This window comes from Sus scrofa, chromosome 5 (assembly GCF_000003025.6).
Source record: "Sus scrofa isolate TJ Tabasco breed Duroc chromosome 5, Sscrofa11.1, whole genome shotgun sequence".
NCBI lineage: Eukaryota > Metazoa > Chordata > Mammalia > Artiodactyla > Suidae > Sus > Sus scrofa.
This window is the reverse complement of record NC_010447.5, coordinates 31,602,443-31,623,526: the sequence shown is the minus strand read 5'-3', so window position 1 is coordinate 31,623,526 and position 21,084 is coordinate 31,602,443.

The following is a 21,084-nucleotide window of genomic DNA, read 5'->3' as shown; positions in this document are numbered from 1 at the left end:
TCCATTTGCAAAAACATATAAGCAACTAGAGATTATCATACTCGGCGAAGTAAGTCAGAAAAAGAAAGACATATCAAATGACATCAATTGTGTAGAATCTAAAACATGATGCAAATGAACGTATTTACAGAACAAAAACAGACACATAGACCTAGAAAACAGACTTGTGGTTGCCAAGGGGAAGTGGGGGAGGGATGGATTGGGAGTTTGGGGTTAGTTGCATTCTATATGCAAACTGCTACGTATAGAATGGATAAACAACAAAGTCCTATCATATAGTACAGGGAACTATGTTCAATATCCTGGGATAAAACACAATGGAAAAGAATATAAAAAAGAACGTACATATGTGTATAACTGAGTCACTTTTCTGTACAGCAGAGATAATCTATACTTCAGTACAAAGTAAATTTTTTTTCTTTTTATAACAGCACCTGCTGTATATGGGAATTCCTGGGCTGGGGTGGAATCAGAGCTGCAGCTGCAGGCCTATACCACAGCCATAGCAACACCATATCTAAGCCACATCTCTGAGACCTACACCACAGCTTGTGTCAATGCCAGATCCTTAACCCAATGAGCAAAGCCAGGGATTGAACTTGCATCATCCCAGACACTATGTGGGGTTCTTAAGCCACTGGGTTACAATGGAAACTCCAAAATAAATTTTTAAAGAAACCTGAAAGTCTACCCAAAAAAGAAAATGATAGGCCAATATCTTTGATGAGTACAAAGGTAAAAATTCTCAAAATGTTAGCCAACCAAATCCAACAACCTATAAAGAAGATCATACACCACAACCAAGTGGGATTCATCCAAAGTTCACAAGGATGGTTCAACATATGCAGATCAATCAACATCATACACTACATTAACAAAAAAAAGTAAAAAACCACTCAGTCATCTCAATAGATGCAGAAAAAGCATTTGATAAAATCCAACATCCATTTATGACAAAAACTCTTATCAAAGTGGGTATAGAATAAACATACCTCAACATAATAAAAAGCCACTTATGACAAACCCACACCCAATATAATACTCAGTGGAGAAAAGCTGAAAGTCTTCCAGCTAAAATCTGGACCAGGACAAGGATGCCCACTCTCACCACTTTTATTCGACATAGTATTGAAAGTCTTAGCCCCAGCAATCAAGTGAAAGAAGTAAAAGGTATTCAAATTGGAAGAGAAGAGGTAAAATTGTCACTCTATGCATATGACATAATACTACATAGAGAAAATCGTAGGACTCCATACAAAAATTACACAAACTGATCAATGAGTTCAGCAAAGTAGCAGGATACAAAATTAACATTCCGAAATCAGTAGTTGCATTTCCGTATACTAACAATGAAATATTAGAAAAGGAATACAAAAATACAATACCTTTTAAAATTGCACCCCCCAAAAATTAAATACCTAGGAATAAACCTGACCAAGGAGATGAGAACTATAAAAGATTAATCAAGGAAATTTAAGAGGATTCAAAAAAATGGAAAGATATTTCATGCTCCTGGATTTGAAGAATTAATATTGTTAAAATGGCCATACTACCCAAAGCAATCTACAGATTTAATGTGATCCCTATCAAACTACCCATGACATTTTTCCACAGAACTAGAATGAATAATCCAAAAAATTATATGGAACAATAAAAGACCCAGAATTACCAAAGCAATCCTCAGGAAAAAAAAAAAAAAAAAAAAAAAAACAAGCAGGAGGCATAAATCTCCCAGACGTCAGACAATATTACAAAGCTATAGTAACCAAAACAGTGTAGTACTGGTACAAAAACAGACATGCCAATGGAATAAGATGGAGAACCCAGAAATAAACCCAGACACCTATGGTCAATTAATCTTTGACAAAGGAGGCAAGAATACCAAATGGGAAAAAGACAGTCTCTTCAACAAGTGATGTTGGGAAAACTGGACAGCTGCATGTAAATCAATGAAACTAGAACACACCAACACATCATGCACAAAAATAAATTCAAATGGCTTAAAGACTTAAATACAAGACATGACACCATACAACTCCCAGAAGAGAACATTGGCAAAACATTCTCTGACATCAACCACACAAATGTTTTCTTAGGTCAGTCTCCCAAAGCAATAGAAATAAAAACAAAAATAAACAAATGGGACCTCATCAAGCTCACAAGCTTTTGCACAGCAAAGGAAGCCATTAAAAACACAAAAAGACAGCCCACACAATGGGAGAAAATAGTTGCAAATGATGAAGCTGACAAGGGCTTAATCTCCATGATATGCCAACAACACATACAACTCAAGAGCAATAAAACAAACAACCCAATCAAAAAATGGGTGGAAGACCTAAATAGACAATTCTCCAAAGAAGACACAGACATGGCCAGTAGGCACATGAAAAGATGCTCAACATCACTAATCATTAGAAAAATGCAAATCTAGGAGTTCCCGTCGTGGTGCAGTGGTTAACGAATCCGACTAGGAACCATGAGGTTGCGGGTTCAGTCCCTGCCCTTGCTCAGTGGGTTACGATCCGGCGTTGCCGTGAGCTGTGGTGTAGGTTGCAGACGCGGCTCGGATCCTGCGTTGCTGTGGCTCTGGCGTAGGCCAGTGGCTACAGCTCCGATTCAACCCCTAGCCTGGGTACCTCCACATGCCGTGGGAGCAGCCCAAAGAAATAGCAAAAAGACAAAAAAAAAAAAAAAAAAAGAAGAAGAAGAAGAAAAAAAAGAAAAATGCAAATCTAAACTACAGTGAGATACCACCTCACACGGGTCAGAATGGCCATCATTAATAAGTCTACAAATAGTAAATTGTGGAGAGGTGTGGTAAAAAGGGAATCCTCCTGCACTGCTGGTGGGAATGCAAATTGGTATAACCACGATGGAAAACATTATGAAGATTCTTCAAAAACTAGAAATAGAACTGAATTGCTGAACCACATGATCCAGCAATCCTATTACTGGGCATATATCCAGACAAAACTTTTCATTGAAAAAGATATATGCACCCTTATGTTCACTGAAGCACTATTTACAATAGCCAAGACATGGAAATGACCTAAATGACCAACGACAGATGAACAGTTTCAGAAGATGTGGTACATATACACAATGGAATACTACTCAGCCATAAAAAAGAACAAAATAATGCCATTTACGGCAACATGGATGGGACTGGAGACTCTCATACTAAGTGAAGTAAATCAGAAAGAGAAAGACAAATACCATAGGATATCACTTAAACCTGGAATCTAATATACGGCACAAATGAATCTATTTAGAGAAAAGAAACAAACTCATGGATTTGAAGAACAGACTTGTGGTTGCCAAGTGAGAGGGAGTTTGCAATAGATGCAAACTATTGCATTTGGAATGGATAAGTAATGAGATCCTGCTATATAACACAGGGAACTATATCTAATCATCTGTGATGGAACTTGATGGAGGATAAAGTGAAAAAAAAAAGAATGTATATAAATGTATAACTGGGTCACTTTTCTGTACAGCAGAAATTGACAGAACATTGTAAATCAACTATAATAATTAAAAAAGAAACCCAAAAGCCTTTTTCTTGAAAAAGAGGGGGGCTTCCCTGAGAAAATACTCTACAAAGCAGCCACAAGAATATAGTATAAATCTTCCTCCAAGTTTTTCTCAAATATACAGCAATTACTATTATGACTAAGTCCTCTAAGGGAGAGGAAATTCTTAGAACTTGCCTGATGCAGCTTCTAGAGTAGGTTACAAAAAATGCTCAACTTCTGCACCTACAAGGTAGACAGTGCTGAAAATCAAGCCCTCAATCTGATTTTAAGAATGGAGATGCTGCAAAGGAGACTATGCAAATTTGAGAGATTTCCCATGTAAATTACAGGGTCTTGACAGAAAAAGGATGGGGTCCTGAGACCTGGAATTGGGGCATTTAGATACGTGACCTTGAGAGTCTGTGATGGCTAAATTCCTCTAAACGTTCTAAGCTGGCAAAAGTAGATCCTTCCACTTGCTAGGGAGGTTGGCCTTCTTGTACCTGGAAACCAAGCAGTAACTTCAGCTATGCAGGTATCTTACAAGATCATGCTAATTATTAGCACACACTCCACCCTATTACCCCAGGCAGTAATCTAGGGTCAGATTTCAGCACAAGTTGGATGAAGAAGTAGTCTGCTCCCAGAAGAAATAGCTTATATGTCAAGGGAATTGAACAAGGTGGATCATATACAGACATTAAATAGAGGAACATGTGAGGGGCCAGATCTTTAGAGCATTGGACTAGGAGGAGTTTGAAATATAAAGATAGATAGGGCTAATTTACTGATACGGGGACTTTCATCTATGACTAGGGACTCAATAATCTGGCAAAGACACCAGGACCTAGTCACCTGAGTCCACTGAGATGGCTTTTTGAAGTCTGGATAGAGCAATAGAGTAAATGAAGTGGAGATGCCAGAACTCCCTTGGCATGAGATTGGGAAAGCATTCAGAAGGCTCAAGGATATGGGAATGTCTGAGGGACCCAGCGCCTAACCTAATGAGAGGTCCTAAAAGATGCTCCTTTTCTAAAGGCAATAAAACGTACCCGTGAAGGAATCACCAATATCTCTGAGAAGTTTAATGGTTTCGGCCTTGTATAGGCTGGAGCTGACAGTGTGAGATGCTGCTTGGGAATTGTAATCCTTGGAGTTCAGGAGGATGAATGGATTAAGAAATGGCAGAAGCCAGGTGGCAGCACTGAATCATTGGAGGCAAGATGGCTCTATGTCATAATTTGCTCAAGACATTTTTTGCCTTTTGTTCCAGTATAATTATTAGTAGTATCAGCTTTCACTCTCAACAGCCTGGTTTGGACAGTAAATCCTTGGCCATCTTAGTAACAGATGGAAAGAGTAGAATGGCAATCAGGATGCCTTGATCCACAGGGATCTAGGGTGACGGCTATTAGATCATGGTGTTTTCTAGGGTCAGAATAGAAAAACACACCTGCCTTAATTGGAACAATGGCAAAACAAGTTTTAAAGAGAGCTGGTGAGTGGTGTGCTGATGTCAGCTATTATACTAGGAAATTGCAATTTCTTGTTCACTTCCCAGAGCTAAGCCAGTTCACAGACCCAGAGCCAATCGATTGAAATAGAGGATGTGTGCCCTTGAGGAAGTACCTTGCAATGTCATCACAAGTATATATTTTCCCAGCCCTTTCCCAAAAAGATCTGCAATTTTTTCTGGGATAATTGCCCACTGGAAGAAGGAAGATATTCAGACTTTTCAAGGACCAGGGATAAAGTAAAATTTATGCTGGCTAGCTGGTAAATGGATTCCTGGCCCAAGTCCGTGGTATAGTTAAACTAGTGTGTCCACAGATCTATCTTGCGGTAATTGTCCTGGTGCTGAATGTATAATTGGCAGAAATGGAACTTTTATATTTGACCATTGACTTGCAAAGTAAGGACTATAATGATGTTAAGAGCCCGTGAAAGTCCCTGAAACTGTCATTCCACCCTTGGCAAAGATAGTAAGTCAGCTGCAGTACAATCCGAGAGGCATTGCAGAGATTAATGCCGCTAAAAGACAGTATGGATGCAGGAAGGGTGCTCCCTATCATTTCAAGGTTTAATTCTTGGTCCTGTAAAACAAACACATAGATAATGAGGGACATTATTGGAATATCATAAGTATAAACAGGTAATAGCCCCAATTGCAAATGGTATGCCAAATATGGTAGCTTTATTGGAGCACATCAATGTAGCCAATGGTATTAAGTATCCAACTACTGATTTGCTCAATCTCAATCACAGAAAGGATCAAAAGAAGTTTGCTTTTTTTTTTTTTTTTTTTTGGTCTTTTTCAGCCACCCCCTGCAGCATACAGAAATTCCCAGACTAGGGTTCATATCTGAGCCGCAGCTGCAGCCTATGTCACAGCTTCAGCAATACTGCAGCAATGTTGGATCCTTAATCCACTGTGCCAGGCTGGGGATCATATTGGTACCACCACAAAGGCAAGCCGGATCATTAACCCACTGCACCACAGTGGGAACTCCAAAAGTGATTGACTTTTATACAGCGAGGACAAACTAATTGTCATGACCCAGACTTGTGCTAACTTTCTTGCTCTCTGTCATAATGTGACTGCATACTATTAGTCATCTTTATCTTTTTATGGCCATACCTGTGGCATATGGACATTCCCAGGGGAGGGACTGAAATTGGAGCTGCAGCTGGGGCCTACAGTACAGCCACAGCAACACTGGATCTGGGCTATGTTCAGCTTACAGCAACCCCAGATCCTTTACACCCTGGGCGAGGCCAGGGATCAAACCCACATCCTCACAGAGAAAATGCTGTTGACTTAAGCTGCTGAGCCACAATGGGAACTCCCATCTTTACATGTAGTGAAAAATCACTGTTCCATCACATTGATGACATCATGCTAACTGAATATTATAAGCAATAAGCAAGATGTGGCAAGTGGAGGATGGCCTAGTATTAGAAAGTGGAAGAAAAGACCCATGGAGAGCCAAAAGTTTGCCAGACTGGTATAGTTTTCCGGAGTCAATGGACTGGACAATACTGGGATATCTCCTTCTAAGATGAATATATTTTTGCACCTCACACCTTGTGCCACAAGAAAATAAGCACTGTGCTTTGTGGGCCTCTGGAGTTTGGAGGAAGTATGTACTGCAATAGAGAATACTGATTTGACCCATTTATTGGATGACTCAGAAAGCTTCATTTTCTAAGAGACCCAGAGCAAGACAGGGCTCCGTAGTGGGTCAGGGATAAGATGAAAGCTTCTCTGCCACTCACTCATGCCGTGTGATCTAGTCATGTACAGTTTTCAGCATGCAAGTCTTTCATAGTTTTTCACAGATTTATGCCTAAGTGTTTTGTATTTTTGATGCTATTTGAAATGGTGTTTTTCTTTCAGTTTCTGGTTGTACTCTGAAGGTACACAGAGATACAATTGATGTTCACATATTATATTATGCTCTGCAACCTTGCTAACCTCACTCATTGGTTGACTGGATGCCAGCTATTGAAACATTACCTTGTTAGGTATATGTTTCTGTATTCCTATAAAGATTTTTGAGATTTGTTCTGGGATCAAATGAATTTAGATACAAGCCTGCAACCGATTTGATCTTTTTGTGATTTATTTCATAAACAGATCCAGGGGAGTCCTCCTTGGAATTATTCTCAACTGCTGAGCAGCTTCCTGGGGTTATTCATCTCTTGCCCTGTGAAATGTTTTACCTAATCTGTAACCTGTTTTTACCCTAATCTGTCTGGTGGGATCAGGCACAACTGCCAGCCCTTTGGGAGTACCAGGCACTCATCTCTAGTGCTTCGATGGATTTTTTCTTAACCTTGGATGGTTTCTTCCAAAAAAAAAGAAAAGAAAAGAAAAGAAATCTTCTCATTGATAAACTGATAGGTACTCCACTGAGTACTTCAGGGGGGTCTGCAGGGGCTCAGAGTCTCTGTGAAGCTCTCTCATCTCTAGTACCCTGGTCTGCTCTTGGTCTCCTTGGACTCTCAGGTTCATCTCCTCAATGCAGGATGTCCAGCAGCATTTGCCATGTTCCCCTCCTGGGGCCGTGGCCTGAAAACTCGGGGCCATAAATCAGGGTCATCTCAGAGCTCATCTCATTTCTCCTCTGTCACGCAGGGATCGTTGTCCTTCATGGCTTACTATCTTCAGAAACCATGGGTTCATATATTTTTTCTGTATTATGTTTCCGGATGTTTGGGGTGGGAGGATAAATATGGTTCCTGTTCCTCCATTTGGATGGAAATGGAAGTATCAGAGGTGAACTTTGAGTAATTTTATTGGAAATGCATGGGTAGTTTGTACCTTAAAGATTTTCACGTTCTTTAAAGTGGTGACATCTGCGAGTTGCCTTCTCCAATATCAAATTTCCCTTTTCTCCTCAGTAACAGAACATTGGTTAATGATGCACCCAGCTAAAAGGCACAGTTCACATTCTCCCTTGATTCTAGGTGTTCATGTTTGGCCAAGTGCTTGCTTGCTTCCTTCCTTCCTTCCCTTTCCTTCTTTCCTTCCCTCCTTCCTTCCTTCTTTCTTTGCCTTTTGTCCTTTTAGGGCCGAACCCGCAGCATAAGAAGGTTCCCAGGCTAGGGGTCTAATCCGAGCTATTGCTGCCAGCCACAGCCACAGCCACAGCCACAGCAGATCTGAGCCACATCTGCAACCTACACCACAGCTCACGGCCACGCCAGATCCTTAACCCACTGAGCAAGGCCGGGGATCGAACCCACAACCTCATGGTTCCTAGTCGGATTCGTTCCCGCTCTGCAACAACGGGAATTCCGAAAATGTGTGTCTTTAAAATGTATATCTTAAAATGTATCTTTAATGACTGGTCAGAAAACTTTAAATGGCCAGTTCTTGATGATTCTGAGGAGCTACTATGATAGCTTGAGTATAAAACTCTTTTTGTATAAAAGACAGTTGACTTCCTTTTGTAAACCACTGTGACTTGGATGTTTTCTGTTTGCTCTGAATCATTGTAGTTCAAATATTGAGTTTGGGGAGTTCCCGTCGTGGCACAGTGGTTAACAAATCCAGCCAGGAACCATGAGATTGCAGGTTCGATCCCTGGCCTTGCTCAGTGGGTTAACGATCCAGCGTTGCCATGAGCTGTGGTGTAGGTTGCAGACATGGCTCGGATCCCGTGTTGCTGTGGCTGAAGTGTAGGCAGGCGGCTGCAGCTCCAATTAGACCCCTAGCCTGGGAACCTCCATATGCTGAAGGAGTGGCCCTAGAAAAGGCAAAAAGACAAAAAAAAAAAAAAAAAAAAAAAAAAAAAAAAAAAAAAAATATTGAGTTTGCCAAATTGCCCGAAACGTAAACCAACATCTAGAAACAAAACTTGCCACAAAGAAAATTTTGAGGTAGGAGACTTTTACTTGTGGTGATTAAAGCTCATCATTTGGTGTCTCTTCTCCGCCTTTCTACTATCTTATATGCACGGTACTTTCACACTATCTCTCTGTCATCAAAAATTGCTTTCAAGAAAAGAGCCAGGAATTCCCCTGTGGTGTAACAGATTAAGGATGTAGTGTGGTCACTGCAGTGACTTGGGTCACTGCTGTGGCATGGGTTCAATCCCTGGCCCAGAAACTTCCATATGACATAGATATGACCAAAAAATTAAATTAAATTAAATTAAATTTAAAAGATCCAAAACTCATTTACTATGGTTATTTTCACATTAACAAGGATCAGTGCACTCATCTAAAGAAATTACATTCCAGTCATTCCAATAGTAGATTTTTCAGTAAGTAGAGTAACTTCAAAAAAAAATTTACCATGTTTTTAACTTTTTTTTGGAGGGCGGACCTTCAAATTCAATCTGTATGGAGACCTTCATTCAAGTGGGAAAGATAGATTCAGCTAACACACAGATTTTTTAAAACATATGTTTTAGACAGGCAATATGCAAACATATGGCTCAGAAATTTGCCTCCATCTTGAATTCAGAACCAGAGGGTAACATCTGGGGGAAATCCTACTACTTACCTCCAATTTTTCTGTGAGCTTTTCTCTGAAACTTTAGTATATAATTTTGACATATATCATGACCACAGATTTTCTCTCTCTCTGGTCTGCTCTGGAATGCTCGTGTGTTATACAGAATAGACTCTAGACTCAGCTGACATCCATGCCCAGTTGAACCATTTACATGTAACCAATCACATCAGGTAGAGATAGAGAGGTGTTACCAAGATCCGGTATGTCTCTCATTCACAAGCCCTTCAATTTTTAAATTTATTTAACTTCTCACTGTGACCTAGACATTTTCATTTTGAATATAGCTGAGGTTTTGAGGGAGAAAAAAAAAACCTGTGAGGTTTGAATGTTAGTTTGATCAATTTTCTTCTCTGCTCTAGCAGCAATTGTTTACTATATGCTAGAGGAAAAGTAGAGGGATGATAAGATAATCCCTTTCCCCTCCTTGTGGGATTCATATAAGACTATAATTTTGTGGAGTTGGCAGAGACTCACTGAGGGTTTCTCAGCCCTGGGGATATGGGTAATTCTTGGACCTAGTAAACAAACTCATTCATAACTCATGTGTATGTGATTTAATAGGACTGCCAAGGACTGCTTGCCTGGTTATGAATTTATGTGCACAAATGACAGATGCATAACATGGTTTCTTAAAGAAGGAAAATGCACTTTCAATGTTCTATTTTCACTTGCTTAGTAGTTGGGGGGAAAGTCTCTGAAAGGGGAATATCCAAAAAATTATAATGCAAATGACAAAGTAAATTGTCATTGAAATACTATTAACCAATGTATACTGTTAATTCATCTATAAAACATGCATTTGTCAAGGGTACTTGCTCGTCTTTCTGCCCAGAACCCATTTCTCCAAGTTCACTGTATGGCTAGTTCATTCTCATTCTTCAGCTCTCAGCTTGAGGTCTATCTGCTTAGAAAGACTTTCCCTTGCCAACCCATCTACAGCTGCCTTGGAGTTCCTGCTGGGGTGCAGTGGGTTAATGATCTGTCTTGTCTCTGTGGTGTTGCCAGTTTGATCCCCAGCCTGGCAGGTTACTCTTTATCTCCTTACTTGTTTCATTTCCATCATAAAATGTATCACAGTCTGTAATGATCTAGTCACTTACATTTTTACTTATTTAATATCTGTCTTCCTGAAAATAAGCTTTATAAAGATAGGGATTTGTGTTTGTGTGTGTGTCTTGTTTATCTCCGTAATCCGTAGACTAGGCATAAAGTCTGGTACCTGAGATGGTCTCAGTAAAATGTGGTTGGATAAATTGTGTGAGTGAGACATAGAGTGAGCTCCTACTCTATGCCAGGCTTCACCTAGCTAAGTGCCCTTGATTTACTCAAAGTCTCATAGCTGAAACAGGCTTATAAATAGTAAATATCAATGATATAGTAAGTTTTACAGGGATACATGCAGGATGTGTTGAGAGTTTATAGATGGATCACCTAATTCAAGGTTTCTCAACCTTGGCCCCACTGATATTGGGCTGGATACTTTGTTGTGGTGGTGGGGGGCTGTCCTGTGTGGTGTTAGATGCTCAGTAGCATTCATGGCTTCTACCCACCAGATACCTGTAGCACCCTTCCCCTGAGTTGTGACAACTAAAAATGTCTCCAGATACTGCAGATGTACCCTGGAAGCAATACTGCCTAGATTGATAACCACTGACTTAATTAATCCATATGATAAAGATTTCTTTTTGTTCCTCTCTTTCTTTTTTTTTTTTTTTTTGCCTTTTTAAGGCCACACCCGCAGCATATGGAGGTTCCCAGGCTAGGGGTCTAATCGGAGCTGAAACCGCCAGCCCACCCCACAGCCACAGCAACACAGGATCCAAGCCGAGTCTGCAACCTACACCACAGCGCACGGCAACACCAGATCCTCAACCCACTGAGAGAGGCTACAGGTAAGGGTTCAAACCCACAACCTCATGGTTCCTAGTCAGATTCGTTTTTGCTGAGCCATGACAGGACCTCCCGGAAGTTTATTTTCTTGTTTGTCTGCCCATTATAGAAAGTTTGAAAGGTACAGAACAAAAAAATAAATAAAAATCTATGATACTACTTGGTTAACTTTCAGGGCAACCATCATTTTAACAGATTGACATGTTTCCTTCAGTTAATTTAGATCTGCGTTTTTCCCTTTCCACAGATGAGATCACATATATCCAATACTGTATAATTTTGGCCAAATATTCTTCTGTAATTAAAAAAAACTTTATGTAAATTAGTTAATAATGAATATATATTATGTATTAATATAATATATATTTAATAATATATATCTTTAAATATACATAACTATGCAATATTCCATTGAGTGATTACACATAACTGGTAAATTTACCCTTAATATTATCTATTTAGGTGTTTTTAAATTCTTCCAAAGTTTGTAACAACTTATTCTATTAACTGTGGTGTATAAAATTGCAGATTTTGCTGCAACCTCACTAAATATTATAATCTTTAAAGTGTATGCCAATTCGATAGACAAATAGTGTCTCATTTTTGTTCACATTCACATTTTTGTTAACTCATTTGCTTTGCATGTTTATTAATATACTTCTCCCATTTATGCAAAGGAATCTTGTGTTTACCTCAGCTATTTCAACATATACTTTATGTGTTAAATTCTTTTTATGCTATATATTAAACATTCCATTGTATATTGCAGGTTTTTAAACATTTGTTATTAACACGATTTGATTTATAGTATCTTTGTTTTTGTTTTTCTTTTTGGCCACACCTGCGGCAGGCAGGAATTCCTGGGCCAGGTGTCAAACCTGTACCATAGCAGCAATGCAAGCTGCAGCAGCAACAATGCTGGAGCCTTAACTCAACGCTCCACCAGAGAACTCTGGTTTATGGTATTTTTGTAAAACAATGGTCAATTTTAGGATACTTAAATGTTTTGACTTTCTTGTTTAGAATTTTTTTCATTGACTTCAAGCTTAAAATTCCTCTGCATCTAGAGGACTAAATAAGTATTCATCTGTATTTTTTTTTTTTGTCGTTTTAAGAAATTATGTTACATGTACATTTCACTCTGCTACTCCTGGAACTCCTAGAATTTGTGTGGTGTAAGATGAGGCTAAACTTTGATATTCTTCCAAATTGCCAACCAGTTGCCCATGGCATTTTTGTTGAATCATCTTTCTTTCCCTACTAATTTGTGTTGCTTTGTTTTATAAAGTAGTGAGTTTCTACGCACACTTATAACTACTACTACAAATGAGAAACAGTACTTAGACAAGAAAAGTAAGATTTATAGTATATATATATATATATATATATATATATGTACATTTTTTTTTCAATAAAGCCACACCCACAGCATATGGAAATTCCTGGGCTGGGGTTGAATTGGAGCTGCAGCTGCTGGCCTATGGCACAGCCACTGCAACACTGGATCCGAGCCATCTGCAACCTACATTGCAGCTTGCAGAAGTACCAGATCCTTCACCCACTGAGTGAGGCTGAGGATCGAATCTGCATCCTCAAAAGACACTATGTCAGGTTCTTAAGCCACTGAACCACAACACGAACTCCTTTCTTTCTTCTTAAAAATGGTTTTGGCTCTCCCAATTTCTTTGCATTTCTATATAAATTTTAACATCAGCTTGTCAACTAATTTCCTGACAATATTGAGTCTTTTGATTCAAACACATAGTATATCTCATTTATTTTGTTCTATTTAATTTTTCCTTGCAGTGTTTTATAGTTTTTAGTGTACAAGGTCTTCCCAGAGAGTGTTCAGTTTATTCACAACTAGTTCATGTTTTTTGAAGCTCTTATAACTGATATTTTTCTATTTTTAATTTGCATTGCTGGTATAATAAATATAATGGATTTTTACATATTGACCTTGCATCTGTGATCATGCCGTTTTCACATATTATCTCTAGCTGCTTTTCTGTCGATTCAGTAGGATCTTCAATATATGCTACTATATCATTTCTGAGTAAACATCATTATAGTTCTTCCTTTCCAAAATGAACGATTTGACTTTTTCTTTGTCTTGCTTTATGGCTCTAAGACCTCCAATGCAACATTGAATACAAACATGAAAATAAATGCACTTGCCTTGTGCCAAAGGAACTACTGTTGCAACAGATCATAATAATAAAAACAAGCACAGTGACTATATTTTAACATTTTCTTGAGCCTTCACAATGTGCCCAGCAAACATTCTTCTATGCACTTTTGTATGTATCACCTCATTTGTCCTCACAACAATTCCTTCTGTGTCATGATCATTCACATTCTGCAAATAAAGAACTCAGGCTGCAGAGAGGTTCACTTATTTGCTCAAGATTACATGGTAATTACATGGCAGGGGTGTTGTAATTTGGAAATCAAGGATTTGAACTTACTCCAGAACTGTTTTTTACTTCTGCATCCCATAGCCATAGAGTCACTGAGCAGTAGAAAATAGAGCAAAGTTCTTGGCAAGAGAAGACGGGTTGAATTCTGTCTCTGCATTAATTCACTTCAGGTCCCTCATGTTTTTTCCTCAATGAATTTTATTACATTTATAGTTGTACAGCAGTCCTCAAAACCCAATGTTATAGCATTTCCATCTAAAACCCCCAGCCCATCCCCCCTTCTCCCCAACCCGTCTCCTTTGGAAACCATTAGTTTTTCAAAGTCTGTAAGTCAGTATCTGTTCTGCAAAGAAGTTCATTGCGTCCTTTTTTAAGATTCCACATGTACGTGATAACATATGAAATTGGTGTCTCACTGTCTAACTTCACTAAACATGATAATTTCTAGGTCCATCCATGTTGCTGTAAATGCCATTATTTCTTTCCTTTTAATGGTTGAGTAATATTCCATTGTGTATATGTACCACATTTTCTTTCTTTTTTTTTTTTTTAAGCACAAAAATCACTTGTATTTCTAGGTATTAGAAATGACACATTTTCTTTATCCACTCCTCTGTTAATGGATATTTAGGTTGTTTCCTTGTCTTGGCTAGTGTAAATAGTGCTGCAATGAACATCAGAATATATGCGTCTTTTCAAGTAATGGTTTTCTCTGGGTAGATGCCCAGGAGTGGGATTGTTGGATCAAATGGTAATTCTATTTTTAGTTTTCTGAGGAATCTCCATATTGTTTTCCACAGTGGTTGCACCAATTTACAATCCCACCAACAGTGTAAGATGGTTCCCTTTTCTCCATACCCTCTCCAGCACTTATTATGGATTTTTTGATGATGGCCATTCTGGCCAGTGTAAGGTGGTACCTCAAAGTGGCTTTGATTTGCATTTCTCTAATATTAGTGATATTGAACATCTTTTCATGTGTTTTTTGGCTATCTGTATGTCTTCTTTGGAGAATTGTCTGTTTAGAACTTCTGCCCATTTTTTGATGGGGTTGTTTGTTTGTTTGGTATTGAGCTGTAGGAGGTGTTTATAAATTTTGGAGATTAATCCCTTGTGAGTTGCTTCATTTGCAAAGATTTTCTCCCATTCTGTGGGTTGTATTTTTGTTTTGTTTAGGGTTTCCTTTGCTGTGAAGAAACTTTTAAGTTTAATTAGGTCCCATTTGTTTATTTTTGTTTTTATTATCATTACTCTAGGAGGTAGATCTGAGAAGATATTGCTATGATTTATGTCAGAGAGTGTTCAGCCTATGTTTTCCTCTAAGAGTTTTATGGTATCTGTTCTTATATTTAGATCATTAAGCTATTTTGAGTTTATTTTTGTGTATGGTGTTTGGGAGTGTTCTAATTTCATTCTTTTACATGTAGCTGTCCAATTTTTCCTAGCACCACTTATTGAAGGGACTGTCTTTTTGCCATTGTATATTCTTGCCTCCTTTATCATAGATCAGTTGACTATAGGTGCATGGGTTTAATTCTGGGCTTTCTATCCTATTCCACTGATCAGTTTCTGTCCTTGTGCCAGTACCATACAGTTTTGATGACTGTAGCCTTGTAGTATAGTCTGAAGTCAGGGAGCCTGATTCCTCCAGCTCAATTTTTCTTTTTCAGGATGTCTTTGGCTATTCTGGGTCTTTTGTGCTTCCAAACAAATGTTAAAAATACTTTGTTCTAGTTTTGTGAAAAAAAAATGCCCTTGGTAATTTGATAGGTATTGCATTGAATCTGTGGATTACATTGAATCTATGGATTGCCTTGGGTAGTACAGTCATTCTGTATAATATTATGTTCCTCATATTTAAAAAGGGTAGTAATACTTATATCACAGAGTTATTGGGAGCATTTGAGTTTTACATAAGAAAGAATGCAGCACATCATTGGTGCTAAATTTTTTTTTTTTTTACTCTTTTATCTATTATAAATTTAACCTTGTTTTTTCCTGGTAGACTCAAAAATGCACAATCTTTTTGATGCATAATCCTTGACTTATTCTCTTCTACTTTTTGGAGTCTTCCCCACCCCCAAAATAATACTACTTATACTAATAATAATACCGAACACTAGCTTGAGCAGACCGTACACATGGCAGTAAGGAATACTATCAGAAGAACACAGTCATCAGTTTTGCTATGTCCATCAGAGTTGCCAATAGTTCAGGTGTTTTTGGTCAATTTTGTACAAGACACATTTTTATTATTATAATAAAAAGACATTTTTATTATTTTGGTAAAGGGTCGTCCCAATGCTTTACAATAATGGTTTTAGTAATATTAGATGTAGTGATGGGAAGAGAAGTCAAAAGTCAAGTAGTTGAAAGGGTAGGCCCTGAAAGCAGAAAGTCTGTGCTCAAGTCCTTGCCAGGCCTCATTTGTTAGCTGTGGAACTGTGAACAAGTTACTTCGTATCTCTGTATTTTGGGTTTCTTCCTCGATTAGTGGAGATATTACTTAATTAACCCTTTGGATTTTTATGAAAATGAACTTATCAAACAGAAGCAGACTCATGGACTTTTAAGCAAACTTATGGTTACCAAAGGGAAAAGGTGGTGGGAGGGTTAAATTAGGAGTTTGGGATTAGCGTAAACACACTACTATATATAAAAGGACTTACTGTATAGCACAGGGAACTCTACTCTATATGGTAAAAGATTGCACATATATATGTGTGTATATATGATATATCTATATATAACTGAATTACTTTGCTATATACCTGAAACCAACACAACACTGTAAACCAACTATACTCCAATATGAAATAAAAATTAAACATTAAATTTATGTCCATATTTTAAAAGTTGTCTTACTGAACAGCATCATGATATTTTTAACTACACAAGTAATATCACTCTGATTGCTAATAGAGTATTGTCTGCCTGTTTCTTTCCAAACATACCTCAGTTTTTCTTGAGTTCATTCTACAGTTTTGTCCAGGAATTTTTAACACTCAGATTGTGAAGCAGCCAGGAAATCTGCCTGTATATTAGAAGTAAGAGTAATACAAGGCTTGATGTTGTCTATAAGCCAATGCACTATACAAAAAGATGACAATATTTGGGTTGACTAAAGATTTAGGTCAGCAATGGAAAGAGAGAATTCATGCTAACTTCATCAAGTTGCAAAGTGAGAAATTTTTGTCAGCTTAGTCTTTCCTTTTTTTTTTTTTTTTTTTTTTCTACACCCACAGCACATGAAAATTCCTAGTTCAGGGATCGAAACTGAACCATAGCAGTGACCAGAACCACAGCAGTGACACCACCAGATGCTTAACCTACTGAGCCACCAGGAACTCTTCTTTATTCTTTCTGTAAAACAAGTTCACTGAGCAGTGTGGTGGGATTAGCACAGTGCATATTCTACATTCATCCTCCTTCGCCCAAAAAGTGTTATTATCCTTAACATTTTTTTCTTCTTCCTTTAATTTTCCCTTCCCCTATCCCTTCTTTGGATATCTTTGTAAATCTTAAACATTTGTTGGTCTAGGTACTATTTGATTTTTCTCAGTGATTTGCCTATATCACTTCAGGACAAAGAAGCAAATATCCTTCAGTACTCTGATGGCATATCAAGCTGTTTTTAGGAAAGTTAAAATCAGTAAAAGAAAAGAAATAGAGGTGACAGAAGTATTTCCAAGGCTTAAAAACGCTAGGTTACAGGAGCACAGAAAGCTGGTTTTTACTGGATTAGCGCCCACCTGGATGTTCATGATAAAGAATTCACAACAAATTTGCTTGTTTGAAAGATTAAAAATGGATTTGAAGGGCTGCTTTCACTCAGTCTGCCTGGTGTTGATCTAAGCAGTAAGACAATAATGAAAAATCTCTCAAGAGATTACACCCAAAGGAGAAATTTGGGGAGCTGGCATGAGGCCAGTTTTTGTCTGGTACCAAAAAAGAGGGTTTCTGAAACTAAGCACTAGAGTCTTTGCAACCGGTCCCAAATCCCTCTTGATGCATTTGGTGTAAAATTGCTCTCTGAATTTTCAGCCAAAAGATACGTCCATCTGCCTCTCAAAGATTAAGCAGTGTCTGTTGACAAGAAAGAGCCATTGGGGAGGCATATTTGTTGTTAAAAGGCATGTTTTCTTTACACAAGGTATTAAGGGAATGACAATAAATTAGCATTCTCCTACTTAGTATTAAGCTATAGAGTAAATTTTTGGCTATATTAACATTAATCTTAGGAGACAGGATGCCTTGATTAATGCAGGAGGGTATAAGATCAAGATAAAAATCTTCTCTTAACCCAGTAACCTACCAAGAACTATAATAATCATAAAACAATATTTGATCCCAAGTCATATACTGACTCCAAACAATTAGAAACCTCTTACTATAGATATGTTCACCAAAAGATTTTTTTCTTTCCATCCCCAGCTAGAATTCCTCTGTCATCTCAATCCAAGGAGACAAATAACACAAAAATAAATTAACATTTCAATCAATAATTCCTCTTACACCAAGTGTGCTTTTTAAATTATTGAAATGAATATAAAATGTTTAATTTGCCTTGACTTTTGGGTTTTCTTCTATTTGTAATTACATGTTACCTTGATTGTTTTCTGTATTTTAAATATATGGGAAAAGATAAATACTGGGAGAATTATCTTGAATGTTTTATATTGTTTTTAAACATAATAATTGAGCAATAATTTGTTAACTATGTATAAGCATTAATAAACAAAATTTAATATTTCAAAGAAATTCTGATTAAAGGTGAGTCTGATGTCCTGCTTCTACTGGGGGAAGAAACAAACAGAATAAAAGGCAGGAGATATCTACACATAAAAATAGAGCTACTTTTGGACAAATGTACTGAAATACTATTTAAATACTTATATTTCAGAATTATGCAGGCAAGACACATATTCCTGAAATTTATTTATAACGTATGTAACAGAATGCGATAATAGTGAATGGGGAATGAACACTCTGAAGGGAATGTGGTAAAGTATGAAGGGTTTCCCAGGTAATGCCTTTTCTGATTGGTTTCATTGACAAGTATAGGCGTTGTGTTAAGAAATGAATTATAGGGAGTTCCCCTCGTGGCGCAGTGGTTAACGAATCTGACTAGGAACCATGAGGTTGCGGTTCTGTCCCTGCCCTTGCTCAGTGGGTTAACAATCCGGCGTTGATCCGGCGTTGCCGTGAGCTGTGGTGTAGGTTGCAGACGCGGCTCGGATCCCGCGTTGCTGTGGCTCTGGCGTAGGCCGGTGGCTACAGCTCCGATTCAACCCCTAGCCTGGGAACCTCCATATGCCGCGGGAGCGGCCCAAAGAAATAGCAAAAAGACAAAAAAAAAAAAAAAAAAAAAGAAATGAATTATAGGTGTTCCCCAGTGGCTCAGTTGGCTAAGGATCTGGCATTGCCACTGTTGTGGCACAGGTTGGATCCCTGGACCAGAGAATTTTTGCATGTCATGTGTGGCCAGAAAAAACAAAGAAATGAGTCATATATTTTAATTGTCATCATTAAAAACTGTTATTATTCTCAAAAATGCTTTTAAAATTGATTACCAAAGATCTAAAAAATTAAATTACATAATTAAGTTTGAGATTACAGGATGGGTAGGTTGGAATATACCTTCTGGAAAACATTTTTTTTATTGTTTGGGGAATTATTCTTTTTACTAGTATTAAGTTTTTTTCTTTGACCCTTTCAGTATTATTTACTGAGGTATCCTATTTTTACGATTTGGATATTGCTAGATAGATATCTTGAAGTTGATAGTTATCAAAATATATATTGTCTTATCATTTTAACTATTTCTGAGTAATTCTGGGAACAGCACATAGATGGATTTATTAACTCTGAGAATATCTTTTGTTTATTTGTTTTTTAGGGCTGCACCCGCAGCGTATGGATGTTCCCAGGCTAATTGGTCTAATTGGAGCTGTAGCCGCCGGGCTTCGCCACAGCCAGAGCAACGCGGGATCCGAGCCGCGTCTGCAAACTACACCACAGCTCACGGCAACGCCGGATCCTTAACCCACTGAGCAAGGCCAGGGATTGAACCCGAAACCTCATGGTTCCTAGTCTGATTCGTTAACCACTGAGCCACAACAGGAACTCCAGAACATTTTTTAGAAGGTAAGTTTGATGCCTTATATATTGTATGATTACTGATATATTTCTTCTTGTGTCTGCTGTGCAATATTGCTTTTATCTATCATAGTTTTCCTTTGCTTATTTTTTCTCATTTTCTTTTCCTGTCTCTTCAACTGATTAAAATTTTAATCCCTCTTCACCTTCTACTTATTTGGACAGTGTGTATTCTTTTCCTTCTCCTTTCTTCCTTCTTTCCTTCCTTCCTCTTTTTTTCTTTTACTGTTGACAGTTTTTGACATTCATTCATATATATACACTTTCCTAAAGTCCAAATTTAATCAGCATCTCTCTCCTCCTTCTGAAGAAGAAAATAATCCTAGCACACTTTACTTTTTTCAAACATTTCCCCAACACCTGTAACATTTTTGCTTAAAACTTTAGATATATCTTTTCACTAAAAATACATGATTTTGTTTATGTTTATAAGCAATAGTCATTTGCATTTTCCACTATGGCTTCCTGATTCTTTGTCCACTTTTGATACTTGTATATCACTATAAATTTATTTAGTTATTTTTAGTTGAAAAATAGACCTTCAAGGGTCTTTTAATGATGGTCTTTTTTTAGAGAGTTATGTGTCCTTTAAAATATGTTCATAGGGAGTTCCCATTTTGATGCAGCAGAAACAAATCCAACTAGTATCCATGAGGATGCAGGTTCAATCCTTGGCCTCCCTCAGTGGGTTGGGGATCCATCTGTGAGCTGTGATGTAGGTTGCAGATGTGGCTTGGATCCCACATTGCTGTGGCTGTGGTGTAGGCTGGCAGATGCAGCTCTGATTCACCCCCTAGCCTGGGAATTTCCATATTCCATGGATGCAGCCCTAAAAAGCAAAACAAAACAAAACAAAACAAAACAAAAACAAAAACAAAAAAACAAACAAAAAAACGTAAATTATAGCTTGACTGGCTGTAGAATTATAGGACCGTTATTTTTTTCTTCAGAAAGCTTACAGATAATTTACACCCTTGAGCATTATTTTTTTACTAAGACAAATCCATAGAGTTCATCTGATTTTTTTCTTTTGTAGGACTTTATATTAATATTCTTTTATTTTACTATAATGTAT